Raw genomic sequence first — 24080 nt, 5'->3', positions numbered from 1 at the left:
AAGCATTTTTAATATGCTATTATGCCCTAAGTATTTTTCAGTTAAAGAGTGAGTATTATAGCAAACCTATTACGTGCACCTCAAAAACTTAAACAATCACTCAAACAAAAAAAACGGGAAAACCATGAATTCTCACTGTCTATTTAGTGGAGTCAGCGCTAGAAAGTTCAATTGTGTCACAAGGTCACTCAATCTAACCACCAAGTTAGTAATTTCATCCTTAATTTTATTTAATCTATCACCTTTCGCGTCGACCAAGCGTTCTCTTATACTTTCGTGCGATCACTGTGGGCTGTTGCGTGTTCGGATACATTGTTATGCCAAGTCATGTCTGAAATTTTCAGCTCACGCTGATTTGAGTGCTTTCTTTGGGTTGCCATTTTGTGGAGGACTTCACGAAGTAAGGACCCGTGCAGAATCTCAAGTGCTCTTGCTGAAATGGCGGAGTCTATTGGCTGAGACACGTTCATCCGCATCACAGTTCGGAAGAATCTTCAGCATTTAAGCCTCCGGTGTTTCGCCGTTGCAGCTGCTGCAGGTCAACTTCCGTGTATGGTCTTCAATATCTCCGAGTGCTTCCTCGAATAATGCCTCATTCACATTACGATTGTTCCAGCCATCGTCGGAACTATCGTGCATTCACACGACGATTGTTAAAACCTGTGCTGCCCTCTAGTGATGACAACTAGAGTGAACGGGAAATTTACGGTTAGCAGAGCTGTTGAGGTATGCAGGGACAAGACATTGTGTTCAACGTGTATTTACCGAATAATTTTTCTTCCACCCATGTTCTTCCTTCCTAGGACAAATCTAGAGCTTCACGAGGTTTTCGTCTTTTTCTTGCCGCTTCCGTTTCCGGCCTCCCAGCACCTAACCATCGTAAAGTGGCAAATGTTCGGAACTACGTCAACTATTGTCAGGACAAGCATTCACACGGCTAGTTCGGCCAACTATTGTTAGGACGATGGCTCGGACAATCGTAATGTGAACGAGGCATAAGGAGTGAAACACAATATAGATGATTTTGTTACGAGCACCGCACGAAACGTTTGCGTTTTAAAATTTCTATTTCCGTTGGACTATAAATTTGGGTTGAAACTTGCGAGGCAAGTGGCTGTAATCACGTAATAGTCTTGAGTGAACACGTCACGCACCTTCCGACTGCTGCGTTGGGCACTTCCACTGGTGGGGCATTTTGGATTTCGCGCCCTTTCCTGCACCGCGTGCTCGTCATCTGTTTCTCTCGATTGAGATCGTCCCCTTCACGCACAGTCTCTCTTAAAAAGAAGCGTTCCATCCTCCTGGCTTCCTCACCCTCTTCCTCCAACCTCGCCCCGTAATAGTCCGTGGGAATAAGAGAGGGAGAGAGAGAGGTTTGGTTGGAATCGAGTCCGTGCCTGAATAGGGCAAGTTTCCCGCGCCACCGCGAGGCAAGTTTCCCGCGCTACCGCTAGCGCTCCTCCTGGCGGGAAGGGAAAGAGGAAGATGACTATTTGAGAGCGTCGTCGGGCGGTCGAGGTACCCATCCCGCCCTGATCCACCCCTTTAAGGAAGTTGGCATCCTGTAACGGAGGAGATGGGGGAGACATTTTTTTTCTCCTCCGTCTCCTTATCTCCCTGCGTGTTGGGAAATCCTCTTTAGCCTTACAGAGGATTGTTCGGGGGCGCAGAGGGAGAGTAAGCGCTACGCTTAAGAATTGTGGGTGCGGGTTCAATTCCAGGGAATACCTTCCTACCGAAAATAAATTACTAAGAGATGTTAATATAGGATAAACATGACTGCCAAACAAACAGTGGAATCTCTTAATGATATTGGACAAAACATGAAAAAAATGAAAAGGTAGCGTGATGTCGCAACCTTTTTCCTCTGACACAATAATAATCACTTACATTCATAAGCACTTTATTTCATCCCCTCCATCCAAAATAGCTCTATCTAACCCCTGTATAGCCCCTGTTTGCTACTCATCACCATAGCGCCCTCAACTCCAAAATACCAAAATAAATACAAATATGCATACAAGTAACAAAAATAAAATTTAAACATCAGCGCATAATTAATTGCGCCAAACATCATGGACACGACGTTACAGTAGTTTCACCCCATTTGCTACATTTATCTTGAATTGTTAAAATTCGAGGGATAACTAAAATGAATAATGCATAACACGTCACAGGAATTGTAAAATTGTAACCTATATAACCAGCACAATAACCTGACATTTTGGGGCAGTAGTCACAGCGGCTACCAGCTTCTCATTTATTGAAATTACTTGAGTCTAGAAAAGTTTTTAATGAGTTGGCTGTACATTTTTAAATTTTCAAGTTTTAAAGGTCATATTGTCAACTTCATATAGGGGGTTGAAATTTAAAACCTCTCACTGGTGTAAATTTTTTAAAGCTCTAATGTTCTGCTGTGACTTTTTGCGATTTGAAATATATTCCTATTTAGATTCGCGTGGATAAATAGTTTTTGGGTGAAGCACAAAATAAAAGGAACGTGGAAGACGGGAAGTTCACGTTAATGCGGATCTCCATGCAAGTTACTCAATGATTATATTGCTAGTTTATTGTTTTGCAGAATTTTTAGTAGAAATTTGCGCAATTACTGTAATTTTTTGTTGTGATTCTAATTCAGGCGCACCATGCAAAACTCAATTCAATTATTATTATTAAAGTGAGTTCAATTAACGTGAACTTTGATCTTCATTTTTCTTGAAATAGACTAGCATTCTGGAAAAGAGTTACACTTGCGTGGAGATGATTGAGGATCCTTTTGATTTTTTCTGCTCCTACGGCCTACTTATCTCCTTTTCTCTCCACATGTTGGTAAATCCTTTTAAGCCTAGCAGAGGCTTATTCGGGGGGTTGGTTAGAGAGCTAGGCTAAAGATTGCAGAGTCCCGGGATGAAACCACGGGCCACGCCCCTGCCGGAATATTTTGGTGACAGTTGAAGGAGGTTTCACTGTGATTTCGTTATTCAAAGAAATTATTTTATTCCAACCGTTCGTGTAATTTACGTAAAGTATTTCTTTCATAATCTACGAAAGTGATTAAAGTCTATATAATCATAAAACCAACAAAAAGCGAGGTAGAATTTAATTTTGTCAATAAAGCAAAATATTTTCTTTAATCGACAACTATAGCATTGCATATGCTATAATTGTGGATTAAAATTGTTGCTATATGCGGTCGTTGATGCTTGTTTCTTTTAGTTGAGACGACACCATGCGTACTCTGAGCTTCAGTTGATATCCTTTAAAAAATAGTGATTGGGTCAGATACATTTTTCGAAGATAAGAATGAGAGTAAGGTTAAACTGCTTGATAATTAATTAAATTATTTTTCAGTGGTTCTTCAAAAAATGATAATTTTCACGAAGGTCGAAAAAAATATTTTTCCGTAAATTTATGAAGCTCAGGCTTCTCAAGATTTGGACGAGAGAAAAAATGCTCCTTCTTTCACTTTAAAGATTTTTAAAAGTTTCATTCCATTTTCGTATACTATACGATACTCTTGCTACAATTGTTTTGTTAATAAAGACTTTTGGTAATTCCTATCATATTCGTTTTCAACTTTTAATAAGTAGGGAATAAATAGGTATTGCCTGTAACGTGCATGATATTTATAATTTGAATTGTAATAAAGTTTATTTCATAGGACATTTTCTATGGAAAATAAATAATTTTATACAATTTTATGTATATATTATAAAAAGCAAGGTCTGCGTTGTTTGACCATGTCGTTAATAACCATGTTTGTGGAAAATCTGGTATTTATTCTTCATCTATCAAAGTAAGGAATCTCATCCATTACTACATTAGGAAAATCAATTTTGTGGGACGTTTCCTATGGAGCATAAATATTTTTTTATTTTATGTTTATGTTAATAACAAAATATGAATCCGCGTAGTATAATCATTTTTTTCTAATAATCATATTATTGGAAAATGTCTTTTCATCCTCCATCGAAGTAAGGAAACTCTACCTAAGCTGCATCAGATTTTGGATACTTATTTTCGGTTTCTGAGCGGTTTTTTCCCCTACTCACTTCTGCGAATTCATTCCTCACGGGCCCTCATCCGCAGTCGTATACCCACAGATAGGCGGATGGATTCTTCCTCGGCCGCAGACCGGGGAGAGAGGGCTGGGATTCGTCGGGGAGGCATTTTTGCTGCCGTGGAAATTGGGAAAAGAGTTTTGTGGGAATCGAAGACGGATGTTAGGCCGAAGACGCTGGGGCTTCGTAACGCTCGCTCCTCCGGCAAAACCGTCGCGTCGTCTGCGTATCCTCAGTGGTGGTGAGGGACCTTTTTTTTCCTGTCAAGCGTGGGTCACTATCAAGGCGAAGTAGGCGAGGGTCCCTTATCGCCAATGCTATGCGAAAAATTTTATCATCACATCTTTGTGCGCCCGCGACGTGGATTGACGAGTCACTCCATGAAGTGGCACATTTTGGCGATGTTGCCAGGTTGTCAGCTGACCATAGTTTAGGATCACTTTGCTAAAGTTTTAAAATTGCTTTTTTTGCTCGAAGCACAGCATACACAGACAAGCGATCACCAACTCTATTTCTACCGTAATGGCGAATTCTCAATTAATCCCATCAATAACAACAATCCGATTACTAGCTGACAGTAACCATCAATAAACCCTTGTCCGGATTAAAAATTCCCTTTTATTGGGGCCACCCGGTGTTGCTCGGGAAAGTACCCATAGTAGTGGGAAAATTTGAACGTATCAATTAATCAATATTTTGAATCAATCAAGTACTTAAATATGAGAGTTATTCCAAAAGTAACGTCCGATTCGCCGTATGGAAAACGCGACAACAGTTTAAATAAGTATGGATATTATCTACAAAAATAGAGAAATCCGTAAGGAATGTAAATTAAACAATAGGGATAGTATCCTTCATCAAAGAAAACAAAAGGCATTGATTGCGATTCGTTACCCACCATTAGTGTATTCATTGCATACAAATTATTTGGTTTAAGAAATCCCACTTTAAATTTTGACCTCATTTGATGAAGGCCAGATTGGCGCCCATAAGATGCCACCCCACGTGACGTCACAGGGACCTAGATGCTATACGAGTAGATCGGAGTTCTACATTGTCTGATATTACCAATGCATGCATGAGGCAAAGAGCTCAGGGAAACATCTCTAAATAATCACTTATTAAAATTGCCTATGGTCGGAAAGTTTCCTTCGTTGAATAGGGTATTAATAATCCTTATTTAAGCCAAGCGCTACCTACTAGCAGCCTGCATCGTAGCGGCGCTCATAGCCTCGCACCAAAGGGGCCGGCAGCCGGAACCAGAATGACGTCACACGGGATTTTCCCAGCATTTATACTTAACCGTCGCTTTATCGCGCGCTTGAAATTTTTCACTTTTCATTTAATCGCGAAAAATACATATCGTCATTTAAAAATCTAAAAGCTTAAAATATGTACTCCAGGGGTAATAATCCTTCGATTTAGGCAATAAAAAAATAGGAAACCACCCTATTGTTTTGGAAAAAGTTTTGAATTTTTTATTTTTTTTTCTTAATCGGACATTACTTTTGAAATGATCCTCGTAATCACTATCCATCAAAATGATGGGTAATGGTCCTTCTTGGTAGCCATACAACCCCGGTTCATCTGGTGTTAATGCCTTTCCTCTTGCCTCTGATTCCCCGAATTTGTAGCCCCCATCTCACCTCTCTATCACGCGCATTAGGGATTTCCTCATTCCTCAGTATCTACCCATTCGTACCACGTACTCTCTTGACTCCTTATCTTTCGACAAGGAAGTTTCCTCTCGCCAGCTGTGATGGAACGTGGGCACCGAGCCATCTGCGGCTGAGCGTGTCGGAGAGATCGGCAGCAATCGGATATTAAATTTGAACTGGCAGCCTCGGAAGTTGGAGGATTCGGTTCTTAATGCAAATCGCAGGGACTTGATCCTGAAGTTTGGTGGATTCACGATTGAACGTTTCTGTTCAAACAGAGTGGTGCATGAACCTTTAAAGCACCCGTGGACGTTCAGTTTTCTTTCAAAATTTTGTTCGTAATTCCTTTAGAGAGAAATTTTGGCTTGAAGACGTGCTATCTATACCTTGAGGGGGGGCTCAAGTATGACGTAAGACGGTTGTGGTGCAGAATGGGGTCGAGCATTTCTAATGGTGCGCAAAGGCAAGGGTGTTGGCATTAGTACGTAACATACTTACAAGATATAGAGATGTGTTTCCGGCTTAACCTGGTGGAATTATTATTTATTGCCAGTAAAGGTTACCGGCAATTATTCACAAACACTGAAATCTTACTTCAGCTTCGGTGTCAATAAATTTTGTATTATATTCCACCTGAAGATAATACAAAATGTATTGAAATGTACAATTTAGGTTTCTTATTTTGTAAATACCGCTTTGAAATATAGAAGAACAGGTAACGTTTTCTAACAATTTTATTTTTACATAAAAGCCCACATTTTAAACTCCTCTTCCTCATTGTTCTGTTAATATTAAGGTACTTATCATTCCGAACAACAATATTTTGTATAACATCGTCATAGAAAATTTACGTCTCGGTTGACAGCCGCTGCAAAACTTTTTTTTTACCTTTTCATCGCCATCATGGCGCTGACATTCTAGGTGTTTCGTCAGAAGAAAAAATGTGGTAGTCATTTGATGCTAGGTCGGGAGTATGTATGCAGAATAATCAAATTGTTCCCAACCAAATGATGCAATGAGATCTTGAGTTCGATTGCCTGCATGTATTATAGAATGTGTTTATATAGCCGTGAGATAACACCTTGGCTCCTATTTTTATGATATTATTTAGCAAGACGGAGTTCCCGCTTCTTATAGTTGGATACTCATATCGCCTAAATACGCTCCTACTTTGTCGCTAAAATAGATACATTTATAAATTTCGTGCCCTCGGCATGGCTTGCATTGCTTCCTGCCTCAATATTGCAAGTCTATATTTATATTTTAAATGGATTTTCCAAGATATAAGACAAGAAATATAGGTCGGAGTATGTAATAAAGAGCATATGCGTATGTCTGCTATTTTACGTAATTCTGAGGTGAAAGTTGTGAGATGTCACCCAAGTCTGCAGCTGCCTTAAATGGAGGGTGTTAGAGTAATCAATTTTTTTCCCGATTTCCAGAAGTTAGTGCCTCTTCTACGTTAAAAAAATCCGTAATATTTTCAGTTAAAATAGCGGAGGAGTGCTTGGTTTTGTAAAGTTGATCGAAATGTATGCCGCAACATGAATTTGTTGTTAGAGCGGCGTCTTAATTTGTCTGCAGTGCTAGCAAGGTCTTCAAGGAGTAGTTTTCTGCATCTAACTTCACTCTCAATTAGTTCTAAGTTGAATAATACAGGCACTCATTATTACTATTATCATCCCTGATCCACAATTCTATGATTGAAATGAAAAATAAACGATCTGGGTAACTTTTTACTGAAAAAGTTACCAAGGTTGTTTATTTGTCATTTCAACATGGATTTTCACGAAGTTGAAGCCGAATCGATTGATTTCATCCTAAGATTGGTTTGACATAGCTCTCTCCTCAACTGTGTGGGCTAATCTTTTCAACCCTACGTTTTCTCTCTCTTTCACATCCTTCTTTACCTGTTCCTATGTTCCCATGTTTTACTCGAGGTTTTCCTTTCCCATTCTTGCCGTTTTCTTACCCTTCAACGATTGTCTTCATCATGCCATTATGTCTTAAGATATAGCCGATTACGTTGTATCGTCTTCTTATGAAGGCTTTTAAGAAGCTTTTCCTCTCTCCATCTCTCATAGGACCTCCTCATTACTCACTCTCCCGATGCATTTGATCTTCATTATTCCTCTGTATCACCACATTTTGAACGCTTTTGATTTATCTTCTGCAGTCACTGTCCATGGATCACTTCCATAAATAAGTATAATCCAAATGTAAGTTCTGATAATTTTTTTACTTACTTTCATGCTTAAAATTCATGCTTTAAGCGGATTTTTCTTTTGCTGCTCTCTTTGCTTTTTTTAACGTACAGATTTAAAAATCTCTCTACTTCCGATAAAAAGGAAACTAATTCTCATGATTTTTTAGCAAAAGTGTATGCATAGATATATTCTTAGTTTCTTGCATTTGTCGTGAGGAATACATGGTATTTTCCTTTCGCCGTTTGAATTAGGAATTGACCGTAACATCTGCAATGATAGCGATGTTTTTGGGATATCGCCGCAATGTTCATGCAATGGAGTAGCTGAGACAAGTGGGTGGGGGTCAATGTAGTTTATCCGGGCTATTTTTTTAGTTTTTGAGTGAAAATATGGTTGTGACTTTCCTAGAAATTGCAAGGCCAATCAGAACATTTTTCTTTTCCATTTCATTGGCTATTCATTGTGCATATACATCAGATTCTTCACTACCATTTTCTTTTAACTCTTCCATAACGATTTTCTCATATGCCCCTTCATGTTCACGAACGCCTCCTTCGGTAACTGAATTATCTTCCTAATTTTCTTTCTGATGAATCCGTTTTCCACTGAAATGCTGAGAAATAATTTTAACCTGGGCCTAATAAGCGCACAAGATAATTCGAGTCCGAGTGAATTTTCAACCCGGTCAAATAGGAACCCTGGCGCTCCATTTGGCTTGAAATTTTCGGAGTCCTTTGGTGTGAAATGGGGTATTCAACTTGCTCACGTCACCATTTGACGCCATAGGGTCCAAGAAGCCTCCCGGGTCCAAGATATCCCCCTTGATTCCATCACTCCGCCCTTCTCATCTTCCAGGAAATCTCTTCCACGCTGGAGCATGCGGGGGACGACCGGCCGTAAAATTCTTTTTACGCGCTCCATGCAACTTTTACGCACCCCTTTGAACGCACATGATACCCGTCCGGCTTTTGCGTACGAGGCAAGGAGCATGGTCAACACTCTAGCAGTAATAGCAGCGAGGGGATATGTGAGTTTCCTTTTCACCCAAGCAACTCCAAGCAGCAGAACGTTATAACGCGAGCAACACCAGCTGGACTGAGAGAACTAAGTGTGTAAGTGAAGCACAATGTTCTCTCTCTGGGATATTATGTTACTTTCTTCCAAGGAGTCGTAAAACACCCGATTCTCGCAATTTTCATGATGATATCACTTCCACGACTACACGAGATTTTCTACTTTATGGACTCCATCTTCTCAGGTTATGTTACACCACTTGAATTAAGACTTTAATCCTTGGAGAATCGCGGCATAGTTACCAGATGCTGCGCCATATTGTTGCTAAGCTTAAAAGTAGCTATTCTGAGCCAGAGTGAGATAAACTCTGGTTATCCTAAAAAAAAAACACTTAAAACTCTAACTTCTGAGGGTTAAAGTATATTGATGCTTTTATACTTCCGTAATGTGCAAATAATATATCAGCTATGTTGGGATAAAATGTACATGGTAAATGTTTCTGCAAGATAAAGTACAATTACAAAAATTCAATTACCGAAAATTGAAAATTACATAAAATAGGCTCGGATACATTATTAAACCATAGTCATATTAAGTATATCGTAATTTTAACCAATGTAGACGTGTAATAGCGGAAGTTCGACGTGTTGAAATGAAAGGTAAATCCACTTTTCCGCAATTGTTTAACGCATAACATATATTAAATAACTGTGGAAAAATGCAGGTACGTTTTATTTTAACATGTCGTCATTAAAATTGAGTTACCTTATTTTGAATCAAAATATTGCAATGTATGGAGGGTGGGGTTGAATGTTAATGTGTTTATTCTCTTGAATGAGTCTACATCTTATACACAACTCATTATAAAAGTTGATTCCCCATGAGTCCATAGCCTGAAAGCCCATCCCGAAAAACCTGACGCCCACTTTGAACATAACTTTTTCTTTGATTATTTTGCGCTTATTAATTGCGATTAGTGTTCTTGTCAATATTTGAGGTCTGCTTCACCTTCGCGTAGGAACTGTTCCACATCAAGACGTAAACGGCTATTTCGTAACCGACATCTCGTAAACGGACAATTCGTTACCACGAAATCTCGTAACCGCGACAATTGGTAACTGACTATTTCATAAGTGCGACAGTTTGTATTAAGACCCGTAGGGGTTCCACGTCAATACATAAAGGGCTATTTCGTTACCTACATTTCGTAACCGACATCTCGTAAACGGACAGTTCGTAACCACGAAATGTATTCATTTAATGCCTAGAAATGTATTCAATTCTATTCATTCATTTATTTATTAAATATTCATATTTTCATAAATTCATTTAATTATTTAATTTATTTATTAATTCCATATAGTTTCGTTATAAAATCGCAAAGTTTTACTTTTCATCATGCTAAGTCGATTCCATGAAGTCACGCCCGAAACAACAAGTTGATTTGAATAATTCATGCAAGCTTGAACTAGTTTGTAAAAGGAATATGTGAAAAATATTTGTTTTAGCATTTAAATTGCGATGGCAACTACTCAAGGTGGGAGAAGTGTTGAAAGCAACCAATCTTACGTAGGCATGGTTTTTTTTTCCATTCTTTGAGTGACAGATTGGGAGATCACTTTTCTTCACCCACGGTGACATTCAGTGTCGAGTTCCAAGTTACCTCGTGCAAGTAATCGCCCGTGACGCAATTCGTGACCGCACGACGCCCCCGACATTATCCGGGAGCACGCAATGACGCATTTTGGGAAGGGTCGACAGCAGGCAAGTGGGCGGGGTGGCCACGCCCCCTTTCGCCCCGTGTTCGGCCGTCCGCAGATGATCTCCGCAAAGCCGATTGCAGATGCAGGGCTGTTTTACACGGTAGCATGCGAGGCAACAGCTGCCGGGGAGGGATCAGTGGTGGAGCTCATGTTTCGATCATGCTTTTGTGACGGCGATGCGCTGTCAGCAGTTATCATACAGGCTGATTAACGACTCGTTCACGAAGACTCAACTTGACGTCACTTGCCCGCTGAACCTACTATCACGCAAACAGTTGTTGCTTTGCTTGAGCGAAGTGATGATTTCCATCATCAAAAATTATTAACGAGAAGTCATCAGAAAATACAATTGCACGGCGTGATGGTTCACAAATAAGGTATTTCTTAAATGGAACTCTTCCTTAAATCAGTAATTAAAGAGGTGTTAGATCAATTTTTCTCTCGAATATGTTTATAAATAATATTGTCCATAATTAGAGCATTTTTTTCTCGGGCATCATAGGAGACATGCCTTCACAATTATCTTAAAAATTTATTTAAGATGTTTGCTTTACTGAATGCTAAGCGGAATTAAATTTTTCTTATTAAGCCTTTTTTTAGACGAAAGACTTTTATGCCTCATGATGTAGCCATGTGAGTCGTCCCTTTCTTTAAGTGTCTTGAGAAGGCTCCTTTCCACCCATATCATCTTCGTTCTTCTTGATAAATCACACGATAGATCCATTTTTATTTCTCTCCATGGGTTTCGGGGTAATTTTTAAAAGTTACCGTTTCGTGGCCTATACTGGCTACATCTTCAGATCAGCTCTGAGTGTGATAGATGAAAATGTCTCTCGATATATAGCATTCTCTGGGCGGCCTTCCAATACCGACAGATCAGTGTCGAGTACCCCAATTTCGGCGTGCTTTTGCGAATGAGTCTTTTCTAAATGGAATTTAGTCTACACCGATCTTTGCCCGTCTATGCGCTATTGACGTTTCCGGCTTCGATTTCAACTCTCAATTCCAATAGCATCCCGGAAGATTTGAGGGAAATAATGCTTTTCTTTGATCTCACATTATTTATCGCGCCAGATGTTTACCACAACTAGCCATTTAACAATATAATAAACATTCTGCGCATACATTTGTGTTATATGGGTAATGATCTGCTTGTGTTAATAATAGAAACTTAAATACCAAATAATTACATTGGATTAATACATGCAGTAGAAAAATATTTGCGATTTGGCCATTTTTTATTAATTTCAGTAATCATACATTTTTTTAGTGCAATAAAAAATCTTCTTTATGTAATTTTTTCGTTCCTTTCTGGCTCTTTTCTCAGTTTTTATATTTTATTTTTTTTAATTTTTCTTTGACCAGAACTTTTGCTTTATCAATCATAATCTAATGCCAGGGATTGTTGCACGCATGTTCTCCCTCTGCTGATTGTTCGCAATGCTTATTTTTTAGAGTCCTGCGGTGCTCGTTCAGTCGGAAGGAGATGGCTCTTTTAGTTTACTTGACGCATCCCTGGCCGCAGCCGATTCCCTGCAGCTGCGTCCAGAAAGACGACGTGCAAAAGATAGCCTCTAGCAAAAGGTCCATTTTTACTTCATCTTTCTTCGTCAGTCAATGCACTGCACGTTTTCGTCTGCAAAAGTTTAACCGGGAGCGGTTATGGCGCTCAATTAGTCCAGAAATAGGATTTCAAGGAAAGAATCAAAGAACTCGGTTGATGGAAGGTGTAAATAAGTTACGAGGAAAAAATACGTTCCTTCTCATGGAACCATTCTTTCAAAAGTTGAAAATTTGAAAAAAAAATGCGAGAGTTACTACTGACTTTTCATGAGTTGGCAACGTAATTAGGGTATCGGTCAATCATATGTTTGAGGGAAAATCGCTAATTTATGAAATGAATCGCTTCATAGATTTAAAAAAAAAAATAGCTTACCACGTGGAGGATTATGGAGGTAGCTGAGAAGCGATGAACCACTTAGCATGAGCGTGTGATGTCATAAAATCAGCTACGTAATTTATGCATTAAAGTCAAGTGAAGATGTTGTAAAATGTCTTTAAACCGGTGGTGAAATTGAATCATTAGTGGTATTGTCGGTCTTCATCATCATAAGTCAATAACCTTAGGAACCAAGATGACCTCTTTAAAGTAAGTCATCGAATGATGCCCGCGAGAAATGCTTTCCGTGCTATTAATCTTTTGAAGATTTGCATTTGAAATTTTTAACTTCACATCGGCTAGTCTGTTAACTCGACAAATTTTAATAACAGCTAGATTATTTTTGTTGTTTCTACAAAATCTTACGTGATATTCGTTTTAATTTAAGACTCATGATGAAAGTAAATGCTGGGTCGTCAATGTATTATTTTTTGGGCATGAAATGAGTTCTTCTCATTCAGGTTTTATAGAAGACTTCTCCATTCTCCCACTCTTCTTAGTACTTCCTCATTACTTACACGGTCGATCCATTTTACCCTCATCATTCTTTGATGGCATCATATTTCGAATGCTTCCACTCTAGACTTCTCTGCTGCCGTCAACGTCTAAGCATCGCTTCCATAGAGAAACATGCTCCATACGTTCCATCTGATGAATTGTTTCCTTACTACTACGCTTGCATTCTCAGCTGTAAGAAGATTCTTCTTTTCGTAGAAAGCGCTCTTCGCCTGCGCTATTTTTACTGACTATTTCTTTCTTGCTTCGTCCATCAGTTATTGTGAGTTACTTTTAATTATTACTTTGTTTAAATTCCCAGATAAAAATCTTTTCAGTTAGATATTTTTTCCCTACATTGATGAAAATTATTCATTTTGCTTAAACTTAATTATGGTGTCATGAGCACTTAGCCTAAAAGATTGCCTTATTTTAGCGAAGTTAAGTTTATGGGCTATCCCCATTGTTAAGGAAAAGTATGTAATTTGGAGGTAAAAATTTCCTTAAGAGTCATGTCCATTTTAATTACCATAATGACTGAAAGGCTTACGTGTGAAACAACACTATATTTTATACGGAATGCTAATGGCAGTCGATTTTTCGCCAGGAATAACTCAAGAAGTTAGCGACATATTGAGAAATGGAAAAAAATATGGGTTAATTAAAATTTCATTCTATGTAATAATTGTCTATACAAAGAAATTGGTGCAGGAGCTAATTACTTTTAGGAAAAATTTAATGTAATCATACTCGAGGAAAAGATTACCTCAAGGCTATGCTCTGTCACCTTTTTGCTTCAATTTTTAGGTGCAGGCATAGGTGTTCCACGAGTACGTTCCTACGATATGGATATCAATTTTTCTTTCATAAGGCCCTCATACTTTCTGCATGCCCTCATTCTGTCAAAAAATTCCTATTTTTTTTTCCTCGTGCTCGTCGTGCAACATGCTGCCTCCAATATTCCGTGCCTCTCCACCCTCAACTCTGGGTTTCTGCAGTTTTGGCTCTTTCCTCACCGATGTGAATCATTCCTTCTGGATCATATAGGCTTAACCCATTACCTCCGGGGGATCTCATATGAGGGGATGATCCAAAGGGTACAAGTAATTTTCTTTTACAAACGCAATTAGTTATAGGAATTAGGTTAACAAAACAAACGAGATCAACTGGTTACTTAGCCGCACATTTGATTTTCCACTAGATGTCAGCACAGTAGAGAGACTCACATGTGTCCCTTAGTCACCAAGTTTTCAAATATTTTTTCTATTAATTTCTGTACCTAACTTTGTTTAGAAAAATCACTTTTACCCTTGACTTCTTCCTCTCACGAGATCACTTAAAACTTAACAGATTTCAGGTGGAAGCTTGTATACCGATTAATTTCAAACGAAATGTTGTAAAACTTCATGTGTATATGACAGAAATATACCTAGAAATACACCTAGAAATACACCTAGAAATACACCTAGAAATACACCTAGAAATACACCTAGAAATACACCTAGAAATATACCTAATATAGATTGTATAGAGGTGTGGTGTGCAAATATACTGACAGATAATTACGAAAACTGTTAACTTTTAAGTGATCTCACATGAAATCACCGGATAGTATTGATCAGGGGTTTTTATCTACGTCTTTTCCGAACTCGACAAAATCTTGGATTCATTCCTTTGATGCCTGGATTGTGAATGCCAATCCGGAATTCCATGAGCCCTTACGAGGTGGTTATGTGCCTCAACTTCAACTTTTTAGTGTCATAATTGGTTAACCGTCCATGTACGAGTAGATTCCTGAGAAGGAGCTACAAAAAATATGCCAAATTCATACAAATTTCATAAGATGACCTCTTTAAAGCAAGTCATCGAATGAAGCCCGCAAGAAATGCTTTCCGTGCTATTTATCTTTTGAAAATTTGCATTTGAAATTTTTAACTTCACATCGGCTAGTCTGTTAACTCGACAAATTTTAATAACAGCTAGATTATGTTTGTTGTTTCTACAAAAGCTTAAGTGATATTCGTTTTAATTTAAGACTCATAATGAAAGTAATGGTGGGTCGTCGACGTCTTATTTTTTGGGCATGAAATGAGGCTATGAAACGAATGCTGCAATTTAAATCAAATCACATTAGTTTCATTAAAATGAAGCTTAGGTTGATTCATGTAGGTAAAATAGTGTAATCTTAAGAGTCAAATCATCGAAGTGCTTTTCTTTGTTATTTTACTTTTTAACCCTGAAATATGGTACGTATAGATTTTGAATAGCTCTGTCGCTGATCTACCTCCTCAACAATTCCACTTCAGGAAAGTAATTATGTTTAGGCTAAGAAAGCTACCATCACCAGTTCACCTTATTCACTTGAATCATTTACATTTTCCGCGCTATATTCCTAAATCATCTCTCTCTATAACGAGTAGTGAAAACGGAAAAACTGATTCGCCGTTAACCTAGCCCATAACTACCGCACGAAATGGAAATTGAACTTCAGTGAATTTTAATGTCGTCTTCATGGCCTAATGAACAACCCATTGCGTATCTTTATGATCTGAAGGTGACTTCGTTTTTCGGGATTAGCCTTAAGTATGAAAATGTATTGTGCTTCCATGTCCTTCTATGGGGTTGGTCGTAGCAGGTTAGTTTACAGAGAAACTTGTGCAGAGAAAAAAATGGCTGTGGATTTATATTAGCCAAATACGATTGGTTTCTTTGGAATCCTGATATTTTCCAAGAAATTTCTTGGGACTGAGATAGGTATTTATGGTATAGCAACGACACGACGTAGTGATGGCCAAAGTAAGGAACGATATGCATTAATTTTAGGCTGGGTAAGGAGAGGAAAAATCAGTAGTTTAACACTGATCCCATTTGGTACTTAGAGGATAGCTTCACTTGCAATTTTTTTGAGAGGTAAGCCTATTATTAAAGCAGAAAAATAATATACATACTTGTGAATTTGTTCAAGTAATGTTTCATGGTTCCTAAGTAGCCACAGGTAATAGTGCTTTCATATTACCTACGTCGACAATATTTCACCTAAATTGCCGTAAAGTTTGCCGTATTTTTTTTTCTTTTAGTTATTTCATTTCGCAGGTGATGAAAGAGAGTTAAAGCGGGAAATGAAGAAAGAATTAATGGTTTGCAGAAGTTTGCGGTGCAGAGTTTGTCGAAATTAAAACCCAGCCTCCTTTTTTTATTTCCGGTGGGAGAATTTGCCATAGGGATGCGATGACCTCCTATTCTGCGAAGGCCCCGCAACGCGAATATAGGTGCCCTACATTTACAGCGTAAATGGGTCACGCTCCAATGCAGGTCAGGTTGCACTCCGATACCAGGATGGCGCGTAATCTAGGCCGGTCCCCGGGGCGCTCTCGCCTCTAATAGGCGGGGCTGCTTGGGGATTGTTTGTGCGTGGAAATTTAAATTTAAAAAATATCTCGTGTATGGAGGTCTCTTTATATATTTTAGGACTAATGAAATTTTTAATCAATGTTATCTGTCTTTCTAGCAGAGTTTTCAATCAACCGTTAAAACCTTAAAACCGCGAACAAGCTGTGAATTTCGTCCACCGTGAAAAATAGCTGGAGAAAGCCGTGAATTTCGCCGTGAAACCTTAGAAATCTCTAAAACTTGATTGTAAAACTACGATTGGCAGATTTAAAAAAATCGATATTTCGATCATTATTCAAGGCCGAGTCACGTGCAGATACTGTCCTCGCATTTATCTACACACACGTATTCGAAGCGTAACTATGCATTGGTCCGTGTGCCATGACAGCACATTGACCTTAAGCCTGTGATTGGAAGGCATTAAATCGTGGCAAAAAATCAACTACTTCTTCACTTCCCTGCCACCCTGTTCACTCCATTTTCCCACTCGCAACCTTTAGCCGGCCCCCGAATTTTGCTAACGATAGGTGACGTCATGAGACATAGCACTTTAATTGCTGCTTTTGCATTCAAGGCATCTGTTGCGTTTGTTACATTTTTAGTTCACGTGCGTCCGATGATTGTTACGTGATCAAAACATCTGCCTAAAATGCCTTATCTAGAAACCGTGAATTTGATGACTTTTAGACCGTGAAAACCTGGAAAAACTGTGAATTTTATAATTAAGTTAGAGTGGAAACCATGTCTAGCCTTTATGACGATTCAGAGTAAGCGGAATAAGGTTTTTATGCGGCGCAACTATACTTTGTTTTTAATAATATAACGTAGGTTAAGTTGTCATGACGAAACAAATATCAATTTGTATTGTAAGTAAATCATATTATAAAATCTCTCATGTATGCTCAACGTAAGTTTTTATGAAGATGACTCTCTTTTAATTCATCAGTCATGATGAATACTTCTCGGGTTTTCCAGATACCATTTACAGGTGGAGCTAAAAGGGAGCGTCAGAGTCGAAGGATTTTTGTATCCATTCGCATCTCGATCGCCTCCTTCGTTACTCGGTACCAGTGGCCGTTGGATCGGCCAAATAATTTGGCGTCGTTCAAAGGTATTTAGTGGTTCTTAACGGGGAAGAAAATTAGCGCGAGCCAATCAAATGGAACCTGAAAACTTTTGGCGCGAAACAGACCGTGATGTGATAAGGCACCATTTTCGTATTGTCATGCCGTGAGCAAAATGGCAGAGACAGCTATTGAAACGTCGGCTTACAATAAACTCACTAGGTGGAAAACCCGGAAAGATTTCAACAGTATCATTTGACGGGAAAGGACATAATCATATTCATTAATCGTGCGTAAATAGAAGTAACTCTTAGCGTAAATCATGGCGGGTTAATACCCATTCTTCTCCCCACTGATGACTGTGGAAGTCAATTCAAAAACTGATTTCAGACATTTTTTCCTCCTTACATTAATTGCCTTTTGAATTTCCTATCTTCAGACGCATTTCTGTCAAGAAGATTCACATCACTAGCAATATTCGTCGCTGGGTTTCCAAAGATTCTTATCACCTAATGTTTCTCTGCCTATAATAGAGCCGATTAAAATTAAACGTCACTTAATTTGAAATAAAAGTGGTCTAAAGAGAGTGATATATTCGCAGAGAACACTTTCTTTTGTAATAAAAGATGAGGTCTTTCATAGTTTATGATAAGTATATACCGCAATAACGTGTGTGATTTATGTAGTGAAAGCTGTTTAAACTACTTGTCATCTTGAGTTATTGCTTGTTCCAAACTATAAACGGCAGATTGTATTTCTATTGACGGTTGTTTAATTGCAATTTTACATTGGAAAGATATGATGAAAACTTATTTCTTTTGCTTCACTTCTTCTGAAATGGAACAGCTCAAAAACAACCGCCAGAAAAGGTCACGAATGTTTGGATCGTTATGCAAATAATGCTGACATCAAACTCGTAATGATTTCATTTGATTTTAATAACGTTTCGATCTATGTAAATTCTCTTTCCCCTCTTTAACTTCCAAGATTCTCATCAACCTTAGAATAAGACACTTCCGACCTCGGAGAAATTTGTCGAAAAGCCGGGTACGCCAAGAAAGACCTCAACAAAATATGCATTTTTCATGAGGAACAGGAGTGGCCCCATAAAAAGTTCCATTTCCCATTTACGTGTAATAGGAGGCGAAAGGAAACTCAATTGCTGTGGGCGATCTATTCCGAATTTAGCCGGCAAGTTTGATTTCGTTTTCGGAAAGACTTCATTTGGTTTCCCCGTTTGAGGGGGGGGGGAGGATAATGTAATTGGACCGTTGCGTGCGAGCTAACGATTCGCTTCAATCATAGGCCACCAGAATCAGTATGCAAGATTTTGTACAATATGTATAGTAAAATTTAGGATGTATTTCTGAATTGAAGTATACTAAAATGTAAATAATTAACATTTTTGTTTTAAATAAATGTTGTTATTTTGCTATTTTCAAGAAAATTTCTTCTAAGCTAACGATATCTCTACTTTTTTGGTGAAGTTAACAGACACACCATGCAAGATTGTATGCAATATTTGGTAAAATGTAGGGTTATTTTCTAAATTGAAGTGGACTACAATGTAAATAATTAACACTGTTGTTGTAAGTAAATGTTATTATTTTGTTCTTTTTATAAAAATCCTAAAATAACGTAAGTTTTGTGTTACTTTCGGTAACAAGAACCGACGTCATTCAAATTTGTCTTAAGGTTATTTACAAGATATGGTAATTTTCAAAGTAACATAAGAGTGAGAGTAATTACGTAGACTTTAATAGAATAACATAAAAATCATAGTTAACGGATTATTTTCATGATAAGTGCATGCCTTATATTTTTATAATACATTACAAAATGAGAAATGGGAAAAAACAATCAAATTCTTATAATTAAACCCCTTCATGCTTGGGAAAATGAATCGTCCTCAAAACAATAGGATGAGAAACCTCATTGAAATATTTTGTCAAAAACATTTACAAGAGTAATTTAAACCCCAATTCCGACGAAGTTGATGGCATAGCACAGTTTTCCAAACGAATATATACGATCAAGTACCATACTCTACCACCAGAGATGTTGATTTGGCAACGATGGTATAAGGCTGTACACCATATTTAAAAAATTAAATCTTAATATACTTAGTCGTAAATACTTTCGCAATAAATTATCGTTTCGTAATTCCCTTGTATAGATGGCAATTTAATGATTGGTAATTAAAAGAAACCTAGCCGAGTAGGGTTACTTATATTGAAAATATATCGCGGGAAAAACTTTAATTTTTAATATTTATTTTCATAGTAATCGTTCCAAGTATATTTTGAGAAATATATTAGTTAACCCTATTGAAATTTCAATTTTTATTAATATATTTTATCAGGGTGATTGAAAAAATAAAAACGGGAAACTGAGCACAAAATATAATTCCGGCCCTTAGCATGGGCGGAGTTTTGGGTAGTCCAGGGAGAGCCTGGTCTCCCCAAATTAAATGGCAATTTGTACAAACCAAGAAAAAAAAACTTTAAATTCAAGAAAAATGAAATCAAATGCATCAAAAGTTTTTTTTTTATTTAGTGTAATATATTATTAAAAATGCTGTTGACAGAGGCTAATTTAAACAAATTTTGCTGGAACACTTAAGGGCAATGTAATACTTCCAGTTTTACTGGGAATGTTTCGTTACCCCTAAACCCCCGGCAGGGTTACCCCATAACCCCCCCACACCGCCTCAACATAAAATTATAACAAAGTCAACTTTTTGCCGAGAGATGTCGTGGAACAACATAGTTAATGATCAACGAAAATATCGTATTGCCAAAAAATTTTATTGTAACAGTGTATTACACGTGTTTTGTTACACATTTATCATCACGTACATCAAGTTCCTGATGATGATTGTGTAAAAATTGAGACACGTGTAGCAAGCCGGTAAAATGAAATTTGTGGGCAATACGGTATCTTCCTTGGTCATTATTTAATAGAATTCTAAACTTTGCCTAATGCCTTAAAAAGCTTCAAATCTCTGTAGCTAGGTAGCTGGTGCACGTGATTGAAGACCTGTCCTCGAAATCCTTGAACTTAAGTAAGGTCCTGTGATTCAGGTTTTTTTCTGCAGAAAAGTCTCTCACGAACCTGCATACATCCCAGAAAAGTTATCAACGAAGAAACATAAATCCTTAATTGTCATAGTAATCATTCGGAACTTATTTTGAGAATTATAACGGATAATCCTAATGCAATTAATTTATATATCTATGATTTACAATTTATTTATAATAGAAATAATAATACCGGCAAAATTAATGGTATGGATCAAAAATAAAATATTTTAGTTAAAGGCACGGGCTCCATCGTTACTTTGTGGAACTGTTTCATGTTAAAAATAAATATAAAAATACTTTTTTATATTCCACACTTTATTTCAAATGATACTACCTGAGTTTCTGCTACCATCAGACCTGATGTAGCAAAGTATTTTTGTATTTATTTTTAACATGAAATATTTTTCCGGCCTCTAAGAGCTTCAACTCTTAGTATCTTAGAATCTCTCGGCATTAAGACCTGTCAGTGAGTACCTTGACTACTCGCGCTAGAATCCTCGAACTTCAGCAAGGTCAAGCATCTCAGTGATTCAGGATTTTTTGCGGAAAAATGTCTTCCGGAGCTGCCTGCACCCTTGCTGTGCTTGCTGCCTGTGCACTTTACTCCATGGGAACGTTCACCGGTGCACGTGTCCGGTATGCGGCGCATATATGTGCAAGGGGCCGTGCGCTTATCGATCGTTGGCGAATATCGACCCTGCCTCTCTTTGTTCATCGCTCGAAGCGTGCGTGTGTTTGACTGCCACGCTCACCCCTCCTGCTCCATTTGACTCTTCCCCCCCCTCTTCAAAACTCCACTATAGCTCCCCTCCACACTCAAGGGTCTTGTGGGGGACTCTCTTAAGTGTCGTTTTTTTATTTTTATTTTTTTTTTCGTTTTTTTCTTATACCTCCTGGGCAGCTCCACTCCACAGCTTCGTCTCCGGCACGCGTTGATTTCGTTTGCACTTTTCCGGGTCTCCGTGTCCGTCTCCGTCTGGATTGAGGTCTGGGGCCGGATTAAGTCAGGGGTTTCACGTGGCAAGGCCTGGATATTCTCTTGATTAAATTATGGCGTCGCAACGTCGTTGAATCTTGACTTCAATTGAGGACTCTGGAAGCCGACAATAAATTTAATTAATAAAAATTAATGAAATTAATATCTAAAATTCGAGGAATCAACCGAGATGGAGTGGAATTGATTCATAATGAAAGATGATTTGCAATTTTCCACAAAAATAAATTTAATACGACCCGAGTTTCGATGTTACTACATCATTTTCAACGTACAAATGGTGATAAGTGCAGTTAATTTATACATATTGAGGAGGCGGGAGTGGGAGAACTGAGGGGGGAGAGAGGAGAAATGGGATGGAAAATCCATTTGGATTTGGAAATGGATTTTCCATCCCATTTCTCCTCTCTCTCCCCTCAGTTCTCCCACTCCCGCCTCCTCAATATGTATAAATTAACTGCACTTACCACTATTTGTACCTTGAAAATGATGTAGTAACATCGAAACTCGGGTCGGATTAAATTTATTTTTGTGTACATTAATATAATCACACACTCACTCACTCCTGTGGCCATTCGGAGGTCCCAGAAGGTCTTTGGCCTCACCAACTAGGCGCCTCCACATACTACGGTCGCCTGTCATGTCCAGCTGGGCTCCCATCTCCCTCAAATCTTTCTTAACATCACCGCCCCAGCGCATTTTTCGTCTTCCTACCGGTCTTTAGTCTTCGAGTATGCCTTCCAGAACTTGTTTCAGCATTGTGTCCTCTCTTCTTCTATGGAGGTGTCCCAGCCATCATATTCTCTTACCTTTAATTATTCCCACGATATCTGGTCCTTTGTAAAGGTCTCTCAACTCTTTGTTCTTCCTAATTCTAACTTGCATCTTTCTCCTTCCTTTATTGGGCCGAATATTCTTCTGAAAACTTTTTTTTAACACGAAATATTTTGCCAGTCTTAAGGAGCTTCAAATCTTAGTATCTTAGAATCTCTCGGCATGAAGACCTGTTTTCAAAAGTTATGAGCTTCTTTTGTGCTACTTTTGTAAAATCTCATGCTTCAGAGCCAAATAATGATATTGGCATGACTATTGTTCTATATATTCTAAGTTTTGTTTTATTTAACAAGAGTTTATTTTTAAATAGTTTTACTAAGCTCCAATATGATCTTTCAGCTGTTGCTGTTCGGGCGTTTATTTCTACATCTTCTTTATTGTTGTCCGTTAGTATCACTACTAAATATTTAAATTGGTTAGGATTTTTATTTTATAATTTAATACTGGTATAAAATTCTCTTTGTCCTCGTTTCTGCTAATTTTCATATAATTTGTTTTTCTTTTTAATAAAATCAATGAAAATAAATACGTGGAATCAACATTACTGGCAGATTTTACATTTCAAATAAGTAAGGATACATTAGGAGCCCCTTTAAGGCATTTATTGGTAAAATTGTACCTAAGATTGTCGATCATGACCTAATGGTCGAAACGCGTCTTACGTTATTAAATAAAATTGTGGGAAAATTCCACCTCTCTTTTTCATTAAATCAGGATGTCATTCCATTACATATCGCCTATCTCAGTTAGTACTTTTATCCATTATGTATTAAAGTTTTTGGCAATCATTTTTGCCGATCATGATGGAAAAATGTAATAATGTTGTTTTTGAACTATGTAGATCTTAGCTCATAGCACTTTTGAGAGGGTCAGGGTTATGTGTCTGAAGTAAACTAAAGTCCAGTGCGTAGATCTTTAAATAATTGATTTAATTGCTATGATTAATAGGATATTTGTGACAGCATTTTATTTATCGGCCTCTGACGTTGATAATCCTTCATATATACCTAGATGTATAAGCCTTACTTCATAAAAAACGCTTAACCACTGCCAAAGTTTCAAAATTTCATCTTCCTTCGCCTGGGATATGATATTCCTCTTAGTTGTGATATATCGGCAGTAATAATGTTTTATTTTCAAATATGACCTGAACTCGAGTTATGTGAAGTGATGTATGGTTTCACAACATTCCTCGATTTCTTCCTTGGTAATTAGTATTTCTCTAATGAGATGAAAAAAACTTGATTTTATTAATTCACCTTAAAATGACTTGAATAGACTCAATTGAATGGGGAAAAATTACTGAAATGCCCATAGTTGGGACCATTACTCAACCACTGCTTTCAAACTCACAAGCAGATAATTAATAGCAAAGTGATGGACGAGCTGCAAATAAAAGTTACCTTTTATAACGTGCCGACGCAGCGAATGGTTCTTATTGTTTGGCGAAAAAAACGGAGCATAATATACTTGATTGCAATTATTTCGATTTTTAATTTGCTGTACCTATAACCAGCTCTTTTCCGGTGAAGTTTGGCAAATGAGTAGCTAGACTGAAAACAGCAGAGGTTCACGTAT

The sequence above is a fragment of the Ischnura elegans genome, chromosome 12 (assembly GCF_921293095.1).
Source record: "Ischnura elegans chromosome 12, ioIscEleg1.1, whole genome shotgun sequence".
Taxonomy (NCBI): domain Eukaryota; kingdom Metazoa; phylum Arthropoda; class Insecta; order Odonata; family Coenagrionidae; genus Ischnura; species Ischnura elegans.
This window is presented reverse-complemented; position numbering follows the sequence as displayed.